General features: G+C 42.6%; 2 long non-coding RNA genes and 1 other non-coding gene across 3 annotated transcripts in view; 1 reads left to right on the top strand and 2 right to left on the bottom strand.

Annotated features, from left to right (window-relative positions):
- Window positions 1-1,641: 1,641 nt before the first annotated feature.
- On the bottom strand, window positions 1,642-22,819 carry LOC118355245 (uncharacterized). The gene is made up of 3 exons (XR_004817319.2): window positions 22,400-22,819; window positions 22,070-22,197; window positions 1,642-1,834 (listed from the first exon to the last, which is right to left on the bottom strand). It is a non-coding gene; the product is annotated as an uncharacterized LOC118355245 (long non-coding RNA).
- LOC112649017 (U5 spliceosomal RNA) lies at window positions 10,886-11,002 on the bottom strand. Its single transcript, XR_003129439.3, has one exon. It is a non-coding gene; the product is annotated as a U5 spliceosomal RNA (small nuclear RNA).
- Window positions 22,404-24,193, top strand: part of LOC112648231 (uncharacterized) — a 32,514-nt gene continuing 30,724 nt past the window's right edge. Inside the window, exon 1 of the long non-coding RNA XR_003128838.3 lies at window positions 22,404-22,465. This is a non-coding gene — a long non-coding RNA (uncharacterized LOC112648231). The remainder of the gene's footprint in view (window positions 22,466-24,193) is intronic.

The raw sequence follows: 24,193 nt of genomic DNA, 5'->3' as shown, positions 1-24,193 counted from the left end.
CAACTGTGCCCATCTTCATTGTTATCTCCTTCTGTCTTATTTCAGAGGTTGCAAGCCTCTGGTCAAGGCCTCCACCTATACCCTTAACGCCTTCCCTACTCACTCAAGAAATTTGCTTCTCTACTGATTCTTTCCCTTTAACCAGTCCCTCTGAGAGTGAAGTGGGCTGACACTTCCTTCCTTGACTGTATCGTCCTCCATCCTGTGTCCCAATCTCTTTCATTCTGAACCAGTTCTGCTCCAGACTGGGCAAGCCTCCTCAGGGAGGCCAGGAGTTGGGGTCTGGGTGTCCTGTTGAGAAGGAGCTGAAGTAGAGCCCTAGGGTGGGGAACAGAGAGGGGACTAAGATAGCGCTGCAGGTGATACGGGATGAGAACCACAGTGACGGTCAAACGTGATATCAATCCAAAACATACTTGGCAGAGAGGAGAAAAATGATGGGAGTTAAAGGATCTGTAACTGGGGATGGGAAGAATGAGCCAAAAGTTTCAGGAAACTGGATGGGAACCAGAGCAGGAAGATTTCTCAGAATATGGATACCTAGAGTCTAGCTTCCGTTTACAGGATGCTTGTAGCCTTGCACATGGGTGAGGAAGGAACAATTAAGGATGCCAAGCCTGTCTGGACACTTTTCCTTCTGTGCCATTCTCCTTGGGAGGATTATCAGTGATCACTGCTCTACTTCCCTAGTCTAGCTTCATCTTAAAATTCATTTGTAGTCTGAATTCCTTCTGTACCTTGCTACCAAAATCTCTTTGGAAAAGGCGACCGATGGGCAGCCCCGGTGGCCCAGCTGTTTAGTGCTGCCTTCAGCCCCAGGGTGTGGGATCCTGGAGACCTGGGATCGAGTCCCATGTCGGGCTCCCTGTGTGGAGCCTGCTTCTCCCTCTGTCTCTATCTCTCTCTCTGTGTGTCTGTCATGAATAATAAAATCTCTTTAAAAAAAAAAGAAAGAAAAGATGACCGATGATCTTGGCATTGGTCTCCTCCTGGAGTACTTCTTGAGCTCCTCTTCCTCCACTGCCTACTGCCTAGCATGTATATCTATCAGCTTTGTTTTAGGCTCTTCTAACCACATCCATGATCATCAGTCATTTTCCCCCTACTCTAGAGGATTTTAAATCAATAGTTTTGCGGTTAACTTCAAATTTAGAACTCTAGTTCCTATCTCTTTCCTGGCCATCAGACTCACCTCTAAACTGTTTGGCTTTGAAGGCCCTGAAATGTTAGTTCTGTCTACATGGCTGGGCACAAGTGTCATGCGGACAATGCCAGGGCTGCAGGATAAGGGAAGAACCTGTAATGGAGGGCCGGTTAACCACAAGCTGTCAGATCAAGTTCTTTCTAAAAGAACAGGAGTTTGGGAGCACTGGGTGGTTCAGTGGTTGAGCATCTGCCTTTGGCTTAGGGCGTGGTCCCGGGGTCCTGGGCTCGAGTCTCACATCAGGCTCCCTTAAGGGAGCCTGCTTCTCCCTCTGCTTATGTCTCTGCCCCTCTCTCTGTGTCTCTCGTGAATAAATAAATTAAAATCTTTTTAAAAATAATAAATAAAAATAAATAAAAAATAAAAATAAAAAAAATAAATAAAACAGGAGTTTTATTTTATTTTAAAGATTTATTTATTTATTCATGATAGACACTCAGAGAGAGAGGTGGAGATACAGGCAGAGGGAGAAGCAGGCTCCATGCAAGGAACCCGACGTGGGACTCGATTCTGCGACTCCAGGATCACGCCCTGGACTGAAGGCAGGCACTAAACCGCTGAGCCACCGAGGGATCCCCAAAACAGGAGTTTTAAACTTCTTGATGAGGTGCTTCCATACACCCAAACAACCTGTGTAGGAGGATTAAAATATCCTTGAGTATATGCTTGACTTTACCTTTTGCCTAACTGTGGCCCCAAGAGCAGACTGGGTTACAGAGCTATCACTTTGGATATTATCACGAAGGGAACTCACACTTGTAAGGGGACTCCTCTCTCCAACTGGAAAGTTGTTTTGTTTCTATTAGTTTTAATTCCTCTGAAAAGGAATCTCATTAGCACAGCTAATCTTCTCATGCCTGGCCTTCATGGGGAGGGAGTTCCTGCCTTTGCCTGGAAAATAAGGAATCGCCCTTGTGATGGCGTTGAAGGATGACAGGAGCTGTATGAAATGTGTGTGTGGCAATTTCAGAATGTTGTGGTATTATTCTAAATCTAGGGACTTCGTTCAACCATGGCTACTTTTTTCTTCTTCTTAATCATAACGGTCACTTTCATTCTTTGAAAATTCCACACCTTAAGAAGCTAAAATGAGTTTCTCTTTCTCTCTCTCTCTCCTCTCTTTGCCTTCCTCCCTTCTTCCATCTTTCCCTCTTCCCCTCTTTTCTCTCTTTCATTTCAGTATGGACACTTAACAAACTCTAGAATAATACTGTGTCATTTATTCCCTCAGTATTCAGTACCCACCATACACTAGAGGATTTTACAGGTTGCAAAACGCATTTTACAGATAATTTTTTAAGCCTTATACCCACCCTATGCAGTATTGCTACAAAATGCACTTAATTTAGAAAGCTGAGGCTCTGTGAGGTTAAGTAACTTATTCAAGATCAGATTGCAAGTATAGGGAGAGAGGGGAGAGTTGAATCCAGGTTGAATCTTCAAGACCTATGTAATTTCCCCTACACCACCCTGGATGACTCAAAATAGTAGGTTAGAGCTGAGATAATTGAACTACGTATCAATAATTTGCCATCAGGCACTTCTACCTAACATCTGACATATTCTAGTTGAACATTTTCTTAAATGAGATTATATAACCAAAATGATGCTTTTCTAAAATAATTCTGTGAGTTTGAAAAAGTTCTCTAAGCGGATTAAAAAACGACTTTATTTTTAAAACAAGTTTATTTTTAATGAGTAATACCTGGAAAATTCTGTCTCTCTGGCACTTGTCCTTTCCTCTGCCCTGAGTAGTGTACCTATACTATTTATTAATATATCACAGTGCTACCTTCTGCCTCACAGACCGTTCGTTCATTTCCCACTGCTAAGCTCCTTATGTTTGCTTTTGGTTAGCTCAGCTCATTTGATTGTAGGACTAAGAAATCAGTTCAATCCTTCTTAGTAACTTTATTTTTGCATCTCCTTCCTCTTTCGGGTTGGAAAAGTAACAGATGCTTATTGTATAAAAAGCAAATCATCCAGATGTCTTAGGAAGTAAAAAGCCCTGGCAATCCCACCCTTAGATCTAACAACTATTAATAATGTGGTGCACATTTCGGTCTTTTAAATTTCCTCTATCCATATACGAACACATATTATATTTATACATAAATGAGATCTGCCATACATACTGTTTGGCAATTTTTGTTTGTTTTTGACAAACAAACATCTCAGCTATCTTCGTTAGGATCTATAGATTGATCTCAGCTTTTGGATAGCTTTTGACAAAGGCAAACATCAGTTTCACAGAAACAAAATGAATCTCAAATATTTTGCCAAATGTAGGCCTTAATCCAAACAAAGTTTATGTGAGAAGGTGGGAATAGTGATGCACATTGAAAAAAAAATTAAAGTAGGTTAATAATTGCTCTTACTAAGCATTACCTTATTGAAATAACTCAGCTTTAAAAAAAATTAGGCCATTACATCCACTTTTTGAATTAGCAACTGAGGGACAAAAGGTGAAATGAGAAACGTTTTGGAAAATACCCTCTGGTGGAGTTGGCTTCAGGTGGTGGATTGTAGGGCTCTGAGGCATTTTCAACAGCTTGCCATTAGCTAGAAACATACTTCTCAACACCTCAGCACTGATCTGTTAAAGCCTCTCATTTAGTGAGAAACACAAGACAGATGATTCAGTGTGCTGGGCGATTCATTAACCCATCAAGGGCTTTCTTCCTGAGCCTGGATAACAGGCAGAAAAAGGAATGTAATCCTTAATGAAGAACAAAGGGCGGGGCTGGACCTACGGGAACACACACACACACACACACACACACACACAAGGCATGTGATGGGCTCTCCTCCATCTGGAACAACAAGTCCTCTCTTGAACCTACACAGATTTCCACCATAGATTGATCCTGCCTGGGAGCAAGATAAGTTTTTTTCCCCAGTCTTGGAAAGGGGAAGTGACACATGCGACTGACCACACTCTCAGAAGGCCACGTGTCTAGTATCCCAGGTCATGGATTGTCCATAAAGAACCAAAAAATAGTCTGAGCCCCACCGGCACTCTACAGGGCATCAAAGAGAAATATACTCTCAGGATGAGCCATAAAAATCAACAGTAGTTCAGAGATTGCCTGAAACTTAGCCTGCTGAGACTCAAGTCATAGGCCTCAGAAAAACACATATGCTATGCTCTTTCCCCAGCTTTTCCATATCTCTTGGGTTTATCAGGCAATGCTGAGGCTAGATTTACAGGAAGCAAATGTTATTACAATTTTCCAAAACATTTTTTTCTTTTTTCCATATGATTTCTTTATTCCACGAGATATTTTGATATCCAGCTATGATTCCCAGTTTGGGGATCTTCCTTTCTCAAATGAAAAGTTTAATGGTACCAAATATTTAAAAGTAAATTCTTCCTTCTTTTCCCTAAACCTTTAGTTTGCTGTCATTAAGACAAGATCTGACAAGTAGGTTGCTGGAAGATTTGTGTACTCCCTCACTGAATGCTGTGTGAGCGACAACATTAAGTTTGGGAAGGAGAAAAGGATAGCTGAAATTTCTTAAGTTATTTGCAGAGGTTTCTTAAACTGTCAGCAATACGATTCTTATTAATACTGTTTGTGTTAATAATTATTAGGGTGACCAGATGTCTCCATTTCCCCATGACAGTTCTGGCTAATTCCTGTGGTCCTAGTATAATAATTAATAGCATTCACCTCCTCTTTCAAAAATGTTCTGTCTTGGACACTAGATTATACAGTCATTCTATTAATCATGTAAGTATTGCCAACATCATGGTGGTAGGGCCACGTAACAACTGTTTATTGAACTGTATATTAACTATATATTAAAGGATGACAGTTTTCTGTCAAAGTTTTAAGTGTATATATCTTTCACCCTAGAAAGTTCTTTTCTTTTTTTTTTTTTAAGATTTTATTTATTTATCCATGGGAGACACACAGTGAGAGGCAGGGACACAGGCAGAGGGAGAAGCAGGCTCCCCACGGGGAGCCGATGCAGGACTCAGTCCCCAGGGCCTGTGATCACAATCTGAGCCAAGGCAGATGCTCAACCACTGAGCCACCCAGGCATCCCTAGAAAGTTCCTTTCTATGAATCTATCTTTTTTAAAAAAGATTTTATTCATGTATTCATGAGAGACACAGAGAAAGAGGCAGAGACATAGGCAGAGGGAGAAGCAGATTCCCTGTGGGGGCCTGATGTGGGACTCGATCCCAGGACCTGAGCCAAAGGCAGACGCTCAACCACTGAGCCACCCAGGTGCCCCCTCTATGAATCTATTCTATAGAAATTCTTAGTTACGAGCAGAAGATTTTTATACACGTATATACAATGTATATACACATATATGCACATAAGTATGAGAGAATGCTTAATGAAAGGTTTAAAAAGTCTAAATATTTACCAATAGTCTAGTTAGGTACAATGCAGTCCTATTAGCTATTATAAAAGAAGGTGGTAGATCTATATATGTTGATGATTTGGTGAAATGTTCAAGACATATTTTTATTTATTTATTTATTTATTTTGAGACAGTTCACGCAAGCAGGATTGGGGCAGAAGGAGAGGAGAGACACAATCTCAAGCAGGCTCCACACTGAGCACAGAGCCTGACAAGGGACTCAATCTCACGACCCTGATATCATGACCTGAGCCAAAAGTAAGAGCTGGACACCCAAGCTACTGAGCCAACCAGGCACCACCAAGATATATATATATATATATATATTTTAAGATTTATTTATTTTATTTATGATAGACACAGAGAGAGAGAGAGAGAGAGAAGCAGAGACACAGGAAGAGGGAGAAGCAGGCTCCATACCGGGAGCCTGACATGGGACTCAATCCCGGGACTCCAGGATTGCGCCCTGGGCCAAAGGCAGGTGCCAAACGGCTGAGCCACCCAGGGATCCCCACCAAGATATATATATTTTTTTTTCCAAGGTATATTTTTAAATAAAAAAGCAAGTTGTGGGAACATGGACACGTACAGCTTGCCATGGCCAGTTCAGAGAAGCCTCTAGATTCTCCCGTAACCTCCTCCAGTTCCCACCCCACAAACCATGGCAAATCAACATCAACTCAAATGCTAATGGCTGACTCTGCAAAAGAAGCTTCTCTCCCAGCCTTCACATCCAACCGGATGGCCCCATCCTAAGCCTCTCTAACGTAGAAATTCTGGAGATGCCATTATCTACAATATAATCCCGTTGTTGTAATACATATACTCACAAAGCTATTGACTGTGATTATTTCTGATGACTGACTGTTCTGTCTGTCTGTACTTTTAAACCATAAGCATATATTGCTTATAATTTAAAAGATTAGTTTTAAAGGAAAACATATTTAGTCAGTTTGCCATATAAGAGTATATACTTTAGGTGTATCTAGAGCATCTGGAAACCCTTTATTTAGAGAGAAAGAAAGGGAGACAGACCTCTGGCATTTTTCCTGTAAATATACTTTGGAGTGGATGTGGCATATTCTGTAGTTATCTCCCAATTATCAGGTAATTGAGGAAATAGAGTAAAAATGTAGCTTTTCGTTTCCAACTTTTTCTCAATCATTTTAACTGAATCAGTTAAACAGAAACATTAGTTGCTTCCTCCGAATGTCTTTGGGAATAGATTATAAAATATAAACCAACTACTTAAAAAGGATGGACTTTCACTTTTTCTTTTTCTTTCCTTCTTTTTTTTCTATTTATATTTCTCTGATCCATCTTCTAGGACACGTGTGAATCCAAAAGGCTCACAGCAGAGAAAGGAAGAATTGAAGGAGCTTAACTGTGTGAAATGAACAGATCAGATTGTACCCTTTCAATTTGCAAGGGTTACAGAATGTTTCTGCTTACCTTTAATTTTAGAGTTAAACAAGAAACAAACGAAAAAGACACTGCTATAAAAATCTGGGGTTGGAACTGTCTTTCATCAATGAACAGGTTTTAATCTTTTTCAGCTCTCTGTCCTCTGCTGGACCTCACATATCCACTTGGTTGACTAACTATCCTTGGAGTGAAGACTTTCCTCCAGACCCTTTCCTGCCTTTCAGCCTCCTTCCCACCCCCGACCCTCCATTCCCACCTCTATCTGTCTCCTGGCATGAGGACAAAGCACGCCCTCGTCTCTGTCCTTCAATACCCTTCTTGAGGGCCAATCATCTATTTTATTTCCATCTGTTTCATCATTTGCCCCAATCCCCACTGCCATTCCCCAACTAGACTGTCACTTCTTTGGGAACACAGACTGAGCCATATTCATATTTGAATCATCAGTGCCTGGCACAGTACTCGGCACATAGTAGGTAGTTACAAATACTTGTTTAATAAATGAAACCTTAACAGAAAAACAAAACAAGATCCTCACCTCTCCTCCTCAGAAAGCAGCCACAGAAAACCCTTCAAACCATTGAAAGGCCGCCCCAGGGAAGGAATTCTCTTGGGCAGAGACAGCTTTGTTTTGAATCAGCCCACTGGCTAGAGTTCAGAAGCTTGTCTGCATTTCTTCCTCCAGTGGGTATTGGTTTGAAGTGCTTTTTGTAACTGCCACATTCTGCAGTTGCCCTAACCTTTTTTTCTGGGATATCGGAGTTCAAAACTTGGAACTAATGGGGTGAGACAACATGCATTCTGCATACACTGACTGTTATTGGAGGGGGGGCTTCACTGTGCACAACACTCTGTAAGAGCTGGCTCAGGAGATGCATGACTCGTGTCATTTTCCCTGTAACCAGGGGTGACCTAGAGCACTTCAGGCCAGGAGGAAATTAGTTTCTTGCACTCTAGCCCTGTAGTTCCGACTGTAGATGAGTCTGGGCACCATCTCGGCATCCATCAACATGACCAAATTAGCTCCTGCTCTCTGATGGTAATGGCGATGGCGCCTGGCTACAGGAAACCTTCCTGCTTGGCTAAAAGAGGTTGTGACCTCCTTGCACATGGGTTTAATGGAAGCGTGAAAATCTGCATTTAACTGAAACTTTAGTATCACCAATTAGAGATGCAAGAACATTAACTGGACAAACCCAGTGACTCTTTTAAAACCCAGTGACTATGAAGCCATTAGCTATTGAAATGCGGTGAATTAGTTTAATGTGTTCACTGTTACTAACATCTCACTGAGATCTACCTGGAAAGTAGGCACTTGGTAGAGGGTGGGGAATAGGAGAATACAGCAGGTGAGAGAGAGAGGAAAGAAGTGGTTCAGGAGCACAGACATGGGTTATTAAAAACCACATACCTGACACCGTAGAGGGGACCAGCGGGGACCCAGAGGCTGTCCTGAACATTTGGAGAATGGGGTGAGTGTAAGAGAAAGTTTAGAATTCTAGAAGGAAGACTAAGAAGGTCCCTATATGCTGTGCGGGAAATAGTTCCTTATTGTATTTGTAATCTCCTCATTTGTAAAATGAAGAATAGTATGTTGATCTAAGGTAGAACCTGCAGGCACTACTAGTACTGATATATATGGGCTGGTGGATGAAATTGTGAGGGCCCAGTGATTTGTAACATAACATTTTTTATTTTAATTTTCAGAAGCCATATAGATGCAGGAAACTTGGAACATAAAAAAAAAAAAAAAAAGCACAAAGGACCCAACAAACAAACCAATAAAAACAAATAATTCCTGGGCACCTGGGTGGCTCAGTCGGTTAAGCATCCAACTCCTGGTTTGGGCTCGGGTCATAATCTCAGGGCGGTGGGATGGAGCCTTGTGTCATGCCTCTCTCAGCGAGGAGCCTACTTCAGATTTTCTCTCTCCCTTTCCATCTCCTCCCCCTCCTCAAAATAAAGAAAATAAAAATCTTTTTAAAAAAAACCAGTAATTCTATGTCCTAAAAAGAACAACCTTACCATTTTTGGCTCATATGCTTCTGGTCTTTTGTTTCTGCACATATTCACACATGCAGATCTTTTTTAGAATGTAAGCTATACCTTATTGCACATACTGTTCTACAGTCTGGGCCTGGTGTTTCTTGAAACATGTCAGTGTGGTGGCTGTGAACAATTTTTCTTTATCTTTCTGTTCTTCTGTACGCGTCCCTCCCACCCACCTCCCTGCCCTGTTGCAGGGAGGGTGACCCCAGACCCTGTTTGCTATAGACGGACCCTGCTTGCCCAGGGCCCACTCTGTTCCCAGACAAGGCACAAGGGCTCAGCTGAAAAAGATGCCAAGGCTCTGCTGATTTGTACATTACTTTGCATATATTTTCTTTCTAAGTGGAAGAGGCTTTTAAGTAAGCATGTAAGATAAAACAAAATGGATTGATTAATGTAATCTACAGCCTAACCTTCAGGGCCTCCCGTTTGTGGAACTAAACCGTGTAATCACAGCCTGGGGTAAGAAAGCCGAGTCTGCACACACAGGAAAACGCTGAGATCTGCCAAAGGAGACCTGCATTCATAGTATATAGGGAGGTCCCTGCCCTACTGTTCTTCTCCTGTCTCCTATGCTTTACCCTCTTGACACGGGACGTGGGGCATAATGTTGAGCATGTTTCTCAGTTGCCCCCCCACTTCCTCCAAACACTGCCTTAATTTCCTCCTATCTCATGTGGACTCCTGCAAAAGCCTCATACCTTGCCTTCCTGCCCCTAATCGTGCCCCTTTCTACTCCATCCTTACCCCGATAACATGAATATCTCTGTCTGTTCCTGTTACCCATCACCATGCGATGAGCCATCCCAAAACTTAATGTTGTAAGACAATGACCATTTTATTATGCTTGAGGATTCTGTGGGTCAGGAATTGAGGCAGACCATAGCAGGATTGGTTTTCCTCTGCCCAGTGATAGCTACAGCAGGCATGACTGTGTGGCTAAGACTGGAGTTGGAAGACGTACTCCTACGATGCGTCTTTACTCTCATGTCTGCTGCCTGGGCTGCAATGCTGAATGACAGGTTCAGCTAGGACCCCTGACCAGGGAACCCCTGTGTGGCCTCCTTGATATCACAGCTCGGGGGAGTCAGATTCCCTTCATGGTGGCTCAGTGTTTCAAGTGCTAACGTCTCTTGGGACCAAGATGGAAGCCTCATGGCCCTTCATGACCTAGCCACAGAAGTCACATAGCTGCTTTTCCACTGTTATTCCATTGGTCCAAGGGATCAGAGCTGCCTCTCAACTCAAGGGAAGGGAACATAAATTCCATCTCTAGATGAGAGCAATATCAAACATTTTGTGGCTATTTTTTTTTTTTATAGAGCAAGGTACACCAACTCCTAGTACCAGCTTAGAAAGAACCAATTTTTAAAAAAAGATTTTATTTATTTATTCACGAGACACACACACACACACACACACACACACACACACACACACACACAGAAGCAGAGACACAGGCAGAGGGAGAAGCAGGTTCCATGCAGGGAGCCCGATGTGGGACTCAATCCCGGGTCTCCAGAATCACGCCTTGGGCCGAAGGCAGGTGCTCAACCGCTGAGCCACCCAGTCGTCCCAAGAACAAATTATTTAAAAAGACTTTCACTTCAGTAACTAGCCAAAGTGAAAATAACGAAGTACAGAACTTAGCAGTAAGCACATTAGTTGTGAGTAGAAACCATAACACTTAAAACACACAAAGCTAAAAATGTTCCTATTGCAGTTAGCTCACTAGTTTCCTTAGTCATCTTGTGATGATAGGCCACCTACTGCCTTAACGGAAGACAGAGATGGACTTCCAAACATCTTTCTTTATACTTTATAGATATTCCTGCTTAAAACGGGGCCTCAAAAAATTGAGTTAAGACTCAGAATTGTTCCTCTCCATGAAAATCTTTAGTAAAAGGTGAAAGATTTATACGATCTGAAGAGAAACCAGAGTATGTGTGGCTATGTTTTTAAATCACCTATCATCTATCTATCTATCTATCTATCTATCTATCTATCTATCTTCTAGATTTGTATAAACATAAAAGATAACTTAAGAAAATACACACCAGGGGCACTTGGGAGGCTCAGTTGGTTAAGTATGTGACTCTTGATTTCAGCTCAGGTCATGATCTCAGTGTCATGACGTTGAGCCCCAAGACCGGCTCTGTGCTGAGTCTGCTTCAGATTCTTTCTCTCTTCCCTCTCCCTCCCCTTCTACTTCCCTTGCCTGTGCTTGCTGGTGCCTGCACACACTCTTTCTGTCTAAAATAAATAAATAAAGTCTTTTAAAAAAAAAGATACACATCAAATTGTTACAGACAAGAGGAGGGAAGGAGACTTCTCTACACTTCTAAAGGAGTAAAAAGCTAGTGGGATTACAGGTTTTTATTTTGTACAGAAAGTTGCTTCTCCTATCATCTCAAGCCTGCAAAGGCTAGGAATACTATGGTAGGTCCTAAGTTGGCACATTCTAAAAGGAAGTGCTACACTCCCTAGCTATGAAGGGCACACAAAGATATTGTGAAATGGCTGCCAGTATCGGCCCATGACCCACCTTCAGGCTATGCAAGAGAGGCCAGAAACATTCTTTAGGAGCTTTAAGAGGCCAGAGCAAGGGTTTCTTTCCAGAGATGGTCTGACTGCTGTGTTACAAAATCTATCCCATCTCCCATCAATGGAAGTGCAGTCAGTGCCCTGCCAGTGAGCCTTGGCTCTTCATTCGGCTGCAAGGCAGCCCCTCCAACCAGATTCCCACCTTTAGGCTTCTTGTGGTGAAAGTCAGTCACTAGTGCCTGTGTCCTTCAAATTCCAGAAGACACCAGTCAGGATTTCCAAATATTTCTTGTGAAGCCCTCTCACTTAGTTTAAGATGAGAGCAAATTTCTCATGGCAGAATGGAGATGGGATAGATTTTGTAACACAGAAGTCAGACCATTTCTGGAAAGAAACCCTTGCTTTGGCCTCTTAAACCTTCTAAAGAATACCAGGGAAGGCTTTGGGAGGAAGATGACTCCCTAGTGTTTTTTTGTTTGTTTGTTTGTTTTTGTTTTTGTTTTTTTAAGATTTTGTTTATTTACTCATGAGAAACAGAGAGAGAGAGAGAGAGGCAGAGACACAGGCAGAGGGAGAAGCAGGCTCCATGCAGGGAGCCTGATGTGGGACTCGATCCCGTGAACCCCAGGATCATGACCTGAGCCAAAGGCAGATGCTCAACCGCTGAGCCACCCAGGTGTCCTGACTCCCTAGTGTTGATGGAGCTTATCCTCTGCCCCATTGCAGGCCTGGCCACCAATTTGCCCCAACAGTGATCACTTTTACCAGCACTAGACCTTGAAATCTGAAAGGTCTGTCCTTGGTGTCACCTGTTGCTCCAATTTGGTCTTGGTGAAATTACTCTATAGGTTTCTGACTTGTGGGTCTTTCTTCTGAGCCCTGCTTCCTGCTAAGGGGTTTGATGATATGTGAGGTGACAAGTGTGAGGTGATGAGGATTTAGTGGAAACTTTTGGACGAGAGTAAAAGATCTAGAAGTCACATGTGCTGAGAAAGTTGGATCATGCAGTTTTGGTTACTGCCAATTTGCCTCAGAACTTGGTGCCATGCTTCTCTCATGCTCCTTTTGCATTTCAATCTAATGAAACACATTTCTGATTTTGGTTTTGCTTTTTGTTTGTTTGTTTTGTTTTGTTTTGCAGCAAGCCATTACTGTTATTAAGCAGCCATTACTTAGTCCAGAATCAGCTGCTAAAGTTGCAGGCTTTATTTCTAACTTGATTGGGATTTGTCTGCCTCTTGGTTCTCTTGGCAGTTAGTATGAATACAAAGCCCTGGAGTTCTCAGATCCTTGGACTGGAAGGATTATAATACTTCACATTTATGGAATACAGATATTCTGGAATTTTAAAACACATCATATCATCTGAATTTCATAAAAGCCTATAAAGGAAGCATCATCATCATTTTAAAGATTTTACAGATGAAGAAAGTGAGTACCAGCAAGTTAAGGTGATTTGTCTGAAGTTATGGAGTTAATGAGTGCCACATCTAGGACTCTACTAACTCTACATTGAGGGTTTCATCCTGTAGTGTACACATGGTTTTCTCTATCTTGGTTAGTTCATGGCCCTGTGTCAATATGATAAGACCATTAATAACTGACATTATAGCCACTTGTGGTTAAAAGTTCAGAACAAAATCAATAATGACCGTACCTCCTGGATGACTATTGCAAAATCCTTCTAGGAGGTAGCTGGGCCCATCTGAAGTGTCTAGGAAAGAAAAAATTATATCAAGAATTCACTTAACATGTTGATTTTCTTAAAGCTAGTGAAGTTTTCAGTTCAAATCGTTTTGATGGTGGTATCAGAAGCAAGTCTGTTTAATAAATCGCCACACTCCCTTCCTTTCCTTTCGCAGCAGAACTTGGCCAATGGCATATTGAAAAGAGAGTTATGCCTTCTTAGAGGGCTTCTAGGCTGTCGTCTGGGATACATTTGTAGGGCAAGTTAGGGATGATTTTCTTTATGGAAAATTTGACATTAATTCTTTTGCTCTAGTTATATAGTCTTGTTTTTATTTATTTAAAGAGCAAACATTTCCTTTGAATAAATGGAAAAGCAAGTATGGCTAGTTAAATATGACAGGATTCAAGTCTCTGCTCTGCCAATTACTTAGCAGTGATCTTGGGCAAGTTACTTAAACCCCAAGCCTCAGTTTCCTCATCTATTTAACTGGAATACTAATACTCACAAGGGTTTTGGAAAATGTCTTGGTGCGTTAGAGTTACGGAGTAACTCTTTCCCCAATATCCATTTGGGGAACCTCTTCTCCTACTCTATATCTCTCTGGCCTGATTGGGGGCTCCATCACCTCACTCCAAGAATGCAGAATGTGATCTAGGAGAGACTCTCTGAGGCCCCTGGCCCTGAGACCAGTTCTGGGATGAGCATGTGATCCCATCTAATTAGAATGCATCTGAGCACCCAGGAGGAAGCTCTTGATTTCCCACTGAGAACAAACACTGGAAGACTGTCTGGCTGGAGCAGCTCCAGTCACCTGCCCCCACCTACATTCTAAGAACAAAGGCAACAGGCAAAGGAAGGTGGAGCCAATCCAGGAGATGGAGGGAGACAAGGTTCTGATAACATTGTTAGAATTCAGTCCTGTCTGAAGTCAGCCCTATGCCTGTCTCGTGAGCCCATAAATGCCCTTTGGCCTTATACCTGATTGGTTCAGGTAAATCAGGAGGATCTTACATGATACCACCTACGTTTGAGAAGAAAATAGCCTACAGATTTCTTCTACTTTCTGAGAGTAGAGTACTCATATGAAAACTTTCATAAGCGGAGATGACCTAAAGCAAAGAAGCAATGACCATTTTGCAAAAACAAAAATTTTCTTTGAATTTCTTTCTGTTAATTAAAAGAGGTACTGACGTGGGTCTTTTGCAAAAGTGAAATGGCATAAAATGAACTTTCAGATAGTAGGGGAAGTGTGTATTATAAAGTGCTTAGCAGGGCACCTGGGTGGCTCAGTTGGTTAGGCATCTACCTTCAGCTCAGGTCGTGATCCCAGGTTCCTGGGATAGACCCCTGCATTGGGCTCCCTGCTCAGAGGAGAGTCTGCTTCTCCCTCTCTCTCTACCCCTCCTCGTGCTTCTGCTCTCCCTGCTTCTCTCTAATAGATAAATAAAATCTTTTAAAAATATATAAAAATTAAAAAAAAAAAACAAAGTGCTTAGCAAAATACCTGGTCATGGAAGTGCTCAGTAGAGGTTTGCTTGAGGGCACCTGGGTGGCTTAGTCCATGAAGTGTCTGTCTGCCTTTGGCTCAGGTCATGATCCCAGGGTCCTGGGATTAAGTCCTGTATCCAGCTCCCTGCTCAAGGGGAAGTCTGCTTCTCCCTCTCCCTCTACACCTCCCTCCTGCTTGTGCTCTCTCTTTTTCCCTCTCATATAAATAAATAATTAAAAAAAAAAAGGTTAGCTTGATTGTGCTTCATATGAAATTTAGTTCAGAAAAGAGGAGACTTCATACTTTGAATATCAAGCATATTTTGCTGGGTGTGGTAAAGAGCCAGTCTTAATGAGAGGTTAAATCTCATGAGGTATGATAGAGTTATCGAGAAGGCTTTTCTGTCCTCTAAAAGATCTCTCTTTCCTTGGTTCTGAGAGCTCTAGACGTAAAAAATCATCGTTAATCCCTTTAAGACCTTTAGAGAGAAGTTTCTTATTTAGCCATAGCAGCTGTGTGAAAGAGTTCATTCATTCTGTTGCGGAGGGCGGATTTTATGGGCCATAGAGATAGTGGAGGCCACTGTGTTCCCTGGTAGGGGAGTAAAAGGAACACAGCTGCACCCAAAGAAATACAGGACGAGTATCCAACCACCTTCCCGTAGGGCAGGTGCTCTCTGGTGGTCCTTGGTAGCTACCCCAAGAGGGTTCAGTCTAGTTTAGAAGGCATGTACTTTTTCTGAATTTAAAGGAGGATATTGGAAAAAAAAAAAATAAAATAAAGGAGGATATTGGGATCCCTGTGTGGCTCAGAGGTTTAGTGCCGCCTTCAGCCCAGGGCGTGATCCTGGAGACCCAGGATCGAGTCCCACCTCGGGCTCCCTGCGTGGAGCCTGCTTCTCCCTCTGCCTGTGTCTCTGCCTCTCTCTCTCTCTATGTCTATCTTGAATAAATTAAAAATTAAAAAAATAAATAAATAAAGGAGGATATTTGGCTGAAATGAAACAGAAAGCACTGCATGTGACCACATTCCCTTCTTCGGAGCACACAGCACTCCCGGCCCTTACCCTCAGCTACAGATGTTCCAAGGGGACCAAGGACCACAGGACAGTGGCAGCTAAAAAAGACAGTAGAAAAGAGCCTAAGGTTGGGGAAGGGGCTGAGCAGTGATGACAGTGACAGGTGTGCACAGGCCGGTACCTAGGTCATCCATGCTTCTTGCTTTGAAAGTAGATAGATAACTAGATACAGAGAATGGAGAAGCCACTCGGGCTGAGTACGAGGTAAACAGTTTAAAGTTCTGTCAGAACAAGGACAGACATGCCCCTGGGTAAGGACAGACATGCACCTGAGTCACAGTTCAAAGAAATTAGGCAGAGATTCCTGGAAGCAACTTCAGTCCAACCAACTTACATGTCCTATTTACCCCTCAAGGTTTCAACTCCCATCTCCCCTCTTCATTCTTCCTTCCTTTCCTTCTTTATCTTTCTTTCCATCTTCCCTTCCTTTCTTCTTTTCTTCTCTTCTTTAATTTAGGGCCTTTGTTTTCCTCCCTTTAAGCATACATGTCCTCCCCAAGGTCTCATGCTGTTGATACGAGTAGTTTCCTCCTCAAAGTCTGGTTCTGTGGCTGCATAGACATTCCCTGCTTCCCTTTCTTCGTGAGCCAGTACCTGCCAGCAGCAGAACGCCAGAGATTTGCCCCACCTGCTTTGCTGGAATGGTCCTAAGCCACTGTCACGTCGGTCAGAGCACAGAGCTCCCAGGAAGATGGAATGTCACTTCCTAAGCCTGGTTACTTATGGAAGTACACCGTTTACAAGAATGGAGAGAGCATTCAAAAGGGAATAAGATTCTTGTACATTCATGTTACTTATGGCTGAGCACCTGTACCACCTGACATTATTGTGAATTTGTTTCCCACGCCCTGGGCTCAATTCCACTCTAACATTTTATCACTTTCTACTTCATTTTCACTCATCCCTTCACCCTTTATCTCACTGGTGCATTTCTGTAATTTTTCCGCACACACACCCCCATCTAGTATTTGCCCCAATACACATGAGCCTTTCTAAGTGTCCCTATCTCTGCATGACATGCATAAGATAATTTCTCCAGTGCAAAAAGAGGTATGCAAGATACACAGGAGTGAAAGAGAATTTTTTATCATAGACACCATTAAATAGAATATGATGAATAATAATAGTCTCATATTATGAATAATAGAAGACCACGCATCAAGTTAGGATATTTTAGCTTCCTTAAAATCACATTCCCTCTCAGCAACTTGATCCCACCATTTAGAAACATTTTTCTATACTACAGAATTTAACTGTCTTCTATCAGACAGAGTTCTCCAGAAACACGGAACAGATAGACAGGTAAGACAGATAAACAAGGGATTGGCTTCCACAATTCTGAAGGCTGAGAAGTTCCAAGTCTGCCAGCTGTAAACTGGAGATGCAGGAAAGCTGGGCGTGTAGTTCCAGTGCAAACCTGAAGGCCTGAGAACCAGGAGAGTTGATGATGTCTCAGTCCAAGTGCAGGAGAAAGCCAATGCCCCAGCTCAAGTAGTCAGGCTAAGGGTGAATTCTTCCTTTCTCTGCATGTTTGTTCTAGTCAAGTGCTTGACAGATTGGATAAAGCCCACCTACATTGGGGAGGGCAATCCGCTTTACTCCGCCTACTGATGCAAATGTTAATCTCATCCAGAAACAACATTTAACCAAATATCTGGGCACCCTGTGTCCTGATCAAGTTGATACATAAAATTAATCATCACATGGCTCTATGATGAAAGTAATGATATTAATTGAAATGTAAGCAGTGGTAATAACTTGAGAGCTCAAAATGGCAGCACACTCGCAAGATGTAAAGATTCTCAACAAATATTTATTGAGCAACTACAATGTACCAGACACCATCTGGACCAGGAAAGGTCAAGGGTGACTGATCCTGTTTTGAAGGATCAGGAAAGATTTTTACAAAGCCAGTAACATTTCAGTTGCGTTTTCCAAAAAGAATGAGTATCATAAGATTATCAAGGGGAAAAGGTTATTTCAGGCAGGGGGAAGAGGACCATTCTGGGAAGTGTGAGTGGTTCCATATGGCTGGAGTAAAAGGTCATTATAAAAGAGAGTGTCAGTAAATGTACAGGGGTAGGTACAGAAAATGTACAAGGGCCTTGTAGATTGGGGTACACACTGTAGGTTGCCATCCTATGAGCCATTTCTCCTTCTTGCAAACAGAACTTTGGTTTTGTTCAGGTGGTAAAGTGTCCCGAGTCAGGACATAAATCACAATTGGCCTAAGCCAATCTAGACAGTTCCCTTTACCTTTGATGAAAATGCTTGGTCCAAGGCTGTGTATGGCACTTGTTCTGGCTAGAAAAATAGAAGAAGTCTGGTGGAGGGATGACATTGAGGAAAGAGTTTCATCTTTGATTAAAAAAAACAGCAACAACAGAAGGAATTGTGTGCCAGGAGTTCCCCTTTTCCTCCCTTCCTTCCTTTGTGATTTAGATGTTGTCCTATGAGGATGTGATATCTAGAGTTGCAATAGCCATCTTGTGACCCTAATGAAAGCCTGAGGATGAAAGCCGCCCAGTGAGGATAGAAGAGAAAGGACAGAAAGTTTTTGAGTCTCCAAAAACATCCCAGAGCCACCAAACCAATTCTAAGACTGCCTGTTTTAGGAATATCCTATGGTTAAAGCCACCGTTAATTTTGCCTGCAGTCCACTTTGTCATAATGTTGTCGATGCCAAGGATGACATTTGTACCTATGGCTAAGGAGTTGGACCCTTGATCGTGAAAAGGAATGGAAGCAATGGAAAGGTTTATGCAGGGGGATGAGTTGCCAAATTTGTGCTCAAAAACCATGACTGGCTGCTGTGTGCAGAATGGGCTGTCGATGGAAGAAAGTGAGGCAGAAAGACCAGTTATAAAGCTATTGCAACTGGACAGTAGGTGGAACCTAAGTGAAAGAAGTAGCACCCATAACTGAGGAGAGGGGGACAAGTCTGAGAGCTGTTTCTAAGTAAAAATAACTTAATGACTAAGTGGATGTAGGAGGTGGGGAAGACAGGAGAATCAAGCAGAGCGCAGGGGTTCTGGCTCGTTTGACTTGAGAGACGAGACATCTGACTCTAATTCTGGCTCTGCCCCAAGCTAGTCGAATGACTCTAGGCTAGTTTCTTCTCATTTCAAGAGGGTCAGATTAAAAATATGATAGCAGACAAATGTCCCTCTCCTGACAGTTCCACCTCCCAGGAGCACTTTTTGCTGAGAGGACTCAAAGGCGCCGGGAGCATAACCCTGGGGAAGGAAGGACCTCTCTCCCTCTACTGGATCCTCAGGTTGGGTTGTGTGGAGCTGGATGGCGGGCGGACTCCGAGCTTTTCTCTGCTTCTTCGGCTTAGATTGACAGCAATTCGAGGAGTGGGGCAGAGGGTATCATGATGCATGGGTGATGTCAGGGCATGTAAAGTAAAACCAGCCACACATCATTTCCCATATAACCCTGAACACTTAGCCTTTATTAAACTTCGCATAGAAAGCTTGTCCACACCCCCTAGGATTCACTACTGGGCACGGAGGTCTTTCACCTCTGCAGTGTCTTTACCATCCAGATCTCCCAGCTGCAAAGGGCAAAGATTTGGACTCAGAAAAAACAGTCACTCCTTTTTGCATGGGGGCCAGAAACAATGGAACAGGTAACAAAGATGCATTTACCCCCAGGGGGTGGGGGGAGGGGATGATGCAAACCGGGGATAAAGCCCAGGGACTGTTGCCGGGATACCTGGCTGCTGGGTTGCAAAGGTCACAGAACCAAGGAAAGGGTTTCACAAGTGACTAATTAGTTTTGTTTTATTTCTCCTTATAGAGGGGTTGCCTCAGGCTCACCAAGACTTACTACAGTTCCAATACTTCATCTTTCTCACTCCTATACCTCATTTTATATTAGTTTCACACTTCATCTCATCAGATAGGGAGGAATGGTTGAGAAGCAACACAGTCCAGACCCTTCCTTCTGTTCAGGGCAATTCCGTAAAGGCCGTGGCTGCTCCAGAGCTCCCCGTGGGATCAGCGGGAGGCCTCTGTCGTAACTGCATCATAATTCAACATCCCTCCCTGCCAATCCTGTTTCACGCCCTCTCTTAGAGAGATTGTTCCCAGTAGCACGCCCCAATAAAATTCCTCCATCTGTCAAAGAAAAACCGGAGCTGGACAGTAGGTAAAGCAGTAAAAACATTTCATTCAGGAACTACTGAGATAGAAGAAAAGAGGTCTCAGTATAGAGCTGGGCTCAATTCCAAATTCAACAAGGACAAGTCGTGGGGATTTATAGCCAAGGAACAGGGTAGGGGTCAGTGGATGGAAAATTACTAAGAGGAAACATCGGGGGTGAGGGAGGATTCTGACGAAAACATCTTGGCAAGATTCTTCCTGGTGGCAGCCCAGGGTGATGGGTATCTCCTGGGGGATGCTAGGGGATGAAGGATCTCATTGGGTCTAGAAGGTGATCAGATATCCAAGGCAGGAGGTTCTCTATAAACTGGTTTAGGATTTTTGCTAAAACCGAGGGATGCAGTCCTGACAAGGACAGACACTGAAGCCCAAGGTCAAAGCCTAGTGAAGAAGAAGCCTTAGGAGACTGAGTAGAGTTTGGTCAAGGAGACAGATTTCACATGCAAATTTCTGACTGTTTCCTGGGGAACTGACCTATGACACCAACATAGAATCATCAATCAACTCTATTTTTCTGGGCAAGCACATGTGAACACACACACACACACACACACACACACACACTTCTATCTATTCTTATTATCATTTTATTATTTTTGAAAAGAGAATTTAATTCCAACAAAGAAAGCAGCATAGACTTAGAATTAAAAATGCTCTGAATTAAATAAGTTTAGTTTAATTAAGAAACAAAACTCCTAGTAAAGGTATTTTAGGGCACAAAAAGCCTGAACCATGAAAGAAACAATTGGTGGATTAGACTTCATCAAAATTTAAAACTCTGCCTTTAAATGCCACTAAAAGACAAGTACAGATTAGGAGAAAATATTTGCCAAAAACATATCTGTAAAGGACTCACTTCCAGAAACATTCTCAAAGTAATAAGAGCACAAACAACTCAGTTTTTAATATGGGCAAAAGCTCTCTTAATGAAAAGAGAGAGAGAGAGAGAGATGGCAAATAAGCCCATGAAAAGATACTCAACATCATTATCAGGGAAATGCAAAGTAAAACCACAAGTGAAATATCACTGCACACCCATTAGAATGGCAGAAGCAAGCAAGCAAAGAAACCAAAAAACAAACCCTAATAATACCAAATATTGACAAGAATGTCAAGTAACTTGAACTCTCATACTTTGCTGGTAGGAATGCAAAATGGTATAATCATTTTGGAAGACAGTGTGGCAGTTTTTCATAAAGTTAAATATACATATACCATATGGCCCAGCAATCCTACTCCTAGATATTTACCCAAGAGAAATAAAAACACATGCTCACGCAAAGACCTATATACAAATGTTTATGGCAGCTTATTCATAATTATCAAAAATGGAAAATATCTCCATGTCCATCAACTGAGAAATGGGTAAACAAATTATGATACCATCATACAATGGAATACTACTCAGCTATTAAAAGGGTGAACTAATGAAACACCCAATAACATGAATGAATCTCAGAATGATTACGCTAAGTGAAAGAAGGCAGACATGAAAGGCTACATGTGCATGATCCCATTTATATGACATTCTGGAAAAGAAAACTATGGGAATAGAAGTTAGATCAATGTTTACCAGGTCCTAGGGGAAAGTTTTGGGGTTGATAAATAAATACCTTATTTTGACTATGGTGGTAGCTTCACAACTGTTTATATTGCTCAGTATTCATAGAACTATGCATGTGAAAATGGTGAATTTTGCTGTATTAAATTGTATCTCAAGGGATGCCTGGGTGGGTCACTTGGTTAAGCAGCTGACTCTTGATTTTGGCTCAGGTCATAATACCAGGGTCCTGAGTTCGAGCCCTGAGTCAGGCTCCCTGCTCAGCGGAGAGTCTGTTTCTTCCTCTCCCTCTGCCCCTTTCTCTGCTCTCTCTCTCTCAAATAAATAAATAAATAAATAAATAAATAAATAAATAAATAAATAAATCTTTTAAATTGTACCTTCATAAGCCTAACAACACAAAACCTCACTGAATTATTCTTATTATTACTGCTGTTTCTGTTTGTTTTGCCACAGACTAGTGAAGGCTTTGTCACCTACCAACACTGACTTGTTGACACGAAGGGAAGCAGGTTTTTCTAGACAGGTGGAATCTGGAGCATGTGTATTGGTTGAGGGAAGGAGTTAGTTTTGAGGAAAAAGACCAAAGTTCTGGATCGAGGAATAAGCTAAAGGATAGAGAAAGAAGACTAATCAGAATTCTTAATGGCAAACAACAGCAACCAAATTCAAACAATATTCAGCAAAAAGAAAAGTTTTTGGCTCACATAACTGAAACATCCAAAAATTTAAAAACAATATTGCTAGTACTTATCTTAGCTCAGGCTGCTGTAACAAAATATCATAATCTGGATGGCTTAAACAACAGACCCTTATTTCTCACTGTTCTGGAGGCTGAGGAGTCTGAGATCCGGATTCCAGCATGGTCACGTTCTGGTGAGAGCTCTCTTTCTGGCTTGCAGATGGTCTTCTTGTTGTACCCTCACATAGCAGGGATAGAGGGCAGGCGCTCTGGTCTCTTCTTACAAGGCATTAATCCCATCACAAAGACCTTACCCTCATGAACTCATCTAAACTTAATTACCAACCCCCGCCCCGGTCCCATCTCCAAATACCATCACATAGGGGTTAGGGCTTTACCATACGAATCTGAGGGGAGGAGTGGCAGGGACACAAACATTCAGTCCCTAACTACTCGAACCCTATTTCTTGGCATCTTTGCCACTCTTCAGCCTTGTTCTTTGGCAGGCTCACTCTGTGTAACGTGGTCGGGCTTATGCTCATCTAATGGCTGGCAGTCTCAGAGAAAAGAATGCAACTGTCCTCCAGCCCCCTTATCCATCCTTGAAACAGGCTCCAAATGGCCTTATTTGGGTCATGGGTCCACTTTGTGCTAGGGAAAGCCACAGTCCCATTATTAACAGCCTAAAGCACGTGGAAAGGGAAGGAGAATTAGAGAAGGAAGGAATGCAGGGCAGACAGAAAAACACCATAGAAGATGGTTATCATCAACCCGTATACTTGGGAAGGGATAAAATTCGTAAGACAAATGGAAAAGTCATTCTGCTATGGGATTCCTTCCTTTGAGACGATGGAAATGAAGTAGGGGTGTATGAAGTGTAGAAAGGGTGGGTGGTTTTACTGGGGAGAGGGACATGTGGTCAGGAAAATCAAGTCACTCATAGCTGTTCAGGAGCCTACCTGAGAAGAAGGCCAAGCAGAAGCAAAGGAAGGCAGGAAATACAAAGCTAGACTATTGTCACAGTTTGAATGTTTGAATGCCCCCCACCCCAAGCCCTAAACTCCGATGTGATAGTATTTAGAGGCAGGGCCTTTGAGAGGGAATTAAGTGTAGATGAACTCATGAGGGTAGGATCCTTATGATGGTGTTAGTGACCATCTAAGAAGAGACCAGAGAGCTTACTCTTTCTCTCTGCCTGTGTCTCTTTCTCCTTCTTGCTGTATGAAGTAAGAAGTGAGGTCCTTCGCTGAGAGTAAGTGGGGGAGTGGAGGTAGAGGACTTAAGAAGAGTGGCAAAAGGGATCCCTGGGTGGCGCAGCGGTTTAGAGCCTGCCTTTGGCCCAGGGCGCGATCCTGGAGACCCAGGATCGAATCCCACGTCGGGCTCCCGGTGCATGGAGCCTGCTTCTCCCTCTGCCTATGTCTCTGCCTCTCTCTCTCTCTGTGACTATCATAAATAAATAAAAAAATAAAAATAAAAAAAAAAAGAAGAGTGGCAAAAGGTTTGGAAGTACTGCTAGAGCCGTGGGCCAGGGCATTCATAGGAACAAACACAGGATCACCAGATGTCACTGAGGTTGGAAAGAAACAGCTCTACCCATCCCGCGAGGCCTGGTTAAAACACGTCCTCTGTGAAATCGTACCCCCGTTGGAAGGTATCTCGCACTCCTCCAAGCCTCACGGCATTCAGGGCCACATCCTCCGGGTTCCTGAGTCTGGAGGCTGACAGCTTGGATGCTGAGTTCAGATACCGATTACCTGAGGCTCTTGGGTTTTGGTAAGTGAGTAGTAAAAGTTTGGTTAGGGATGGGTTTATTTAAAACCGTATCTGGATCTACTCAGTTTCTGAATTTGGGTAGCAAAAGTTCTGATAGTTTGAATGGAGAGGCTTATACAGTTTGTGCATGCGTGTGTGCGTGCGCG

Source organism: Canis lupus, chromosome 7 (genome assembly GCF_003254725.2).
Source record: "Canis lupus dingo isolate Sandy chromosome 7, ASM325472v2, whole genome shotgun sequence".
Taxonomy (NCBI): Eukaryota; Metazoa; Chordata; class Mammalia; order Carnivora; family Canidae; genus Canis; species Canis lupus.
Note: the sequence above shows the minus strand (reverse complement) of the source record. Positions and strands in the feature narration are given on the sequence as shown.